Source organism: Myiozetetes cayanensis, unplaced genomic scaffold (genome assembly GCF_022539395.1).
Source record: "Myiozetetes cayanensis isolate MyiCay16 unplaced genomic scaffold, myiCay2020 scf4, whole genome shotgun sequence".
NCBI lineage: Eukaryota > Metazoa > Chordata > Aves > Passeriformes > Tyrannidae > Myiozetetes > Myiozetetes cayanensis.
This window is the reverse complement of record NW_026087631.1, coordinates 13,324,501-13,326,243: the sequence shown is the minus strand read 5'-3', so window position 1 is coordinate 13,326,243 and position 1,743 is coordinate 13,324,501.

The window sequence follows — 1,743 nt, the reverse complement described above, 5'->3', positions numbered from 1 at the left end:
TTAAGGATACAGCTCAGGATCACTCGGAAAATTATAGCAGAGCCAGAAACGGAATTCATGGTTCCTTATTCTTTACTAGAGATCCATGCTTCCTTCTCCATGTTAGCAATTTTCCACAAGCTGCCTTACAAAACATGACATGTGTAATTCAAAAATACTGCAGGAACTAGATATTTAGGAAATGTCTCCATGTGAATGACTTCTTCTTTTTTCTTGAAATACAGCAAGAAGTATTAAATTATATGAAGGTCATTAAACCTATTCTATATAGGCCTCTTCTATAAGGTTGAAACCACTTCTTCTGTATCCACTATTTAGAAAGCCATGGTTGTATGATTTTATACTTACCAATTTGGGATTTATTTCCAGAAACTTCAATATCTCTCAAAATAGAATAGGATAGTAATAGACCTTCTTTATAGCCACTGTGTTTTTTACTCTTAAGAAAAAGAAAAATTACTGATTTGATAGTGAGCTATGAGGCTATTAATTTTGAAAGGCTGAAAAGTGACTATGCAGCAATTTTGACCTTTCCTGTCATACAGACGATTTGAGAATAGAGCAAATGCTTAGTTACTGGCAAACCAAGGATCTGCTTCACTACGTGTTTGAAAGAAAACAGTTACAGAAAAAATATCCAGGATTTACACTAGACAGCCAATCTCCACTTAACATCATAAAATAAGTTGAGTTTCATAAGGCTGACTGCTTTCATGGTATACTGAGCTGACATTTACAGTTCCCACTTCTGTAAAGCAGCTTCCTTCCCTACTACATTATCATCATGAACCCATATAATCTAGTGAACTTTGCTTTTGTTTAAAAGCTAAAGGTCTTTCCCTGATCTCAAGACACCCTGGTCAAAGAATCCTGGTCAAAGAAAGAACTAACCTTGTCCCTCTCAACATGCTATGCTTACTCAGATTGATGCTTCAGGAAAAGTTTTTGCCAACCTAGTTAGATCAACTTGTGTTCTGGCAGGAGGGTAAATGCATACGTGTTTTTAATTAATCCCCTGCCTAAATCAAGGGAAAGTATATTGCATTTTTCAGCAAAATTGCTCCACATGGTGCTGACTGCACATATTTAACAATCCTTACTCCTGTAATTGAGAAAAGCCATTGGAAAGCTTCTAAACCTCATGCGGGTTTTGCCTGGCCCTCTTTGCACTCTCCTCTACCCTCAGGAGGAGATCAACCCTTGCAATCCTGGTAGCAGAGTCTTGTCCAATGAGGAATTTGCATATATGGAGCATGTTCCCCTAAGAATGACCCCAGTGCAGTCCAGCCCTTAACACTAACCATCACGAATAATCCCACCTCTTCTTGTCAAAGGCATGTGCTTAACTTTCAAGTAATTCCTTAGTAGGAAACTTGGTATGAATTAAAGCATGTCATTGAAATGCTCATTGTTGTTTTTTTTTTATCTGAGTTTGCTGTCTAGCTTTTCAGTGAACAGGGTAGTCCTATTCCTTTTTTCCTTTTTCTCTTCTCCTTTTCTGTTTCTTCTTCTTTCCCATTCTCTCTTTTTTTTTTTTTTTTGGTCCTAATTATTTTCTTTTGAAGGATTTGGTCAGATTTTGGTTTTTAAAACTTCCTGATCTGTTTAGGAATCAAATGACTCTTTAAACATGAAGCCTTTCAGGCCTTTTGATTTGGCTAACCACAGAGGTCAGTTTTTCATTTATAATTTAAATTATTCCAGATGCTAGCACAAATGAGAATTGCAAAGAGATCAGTTTTG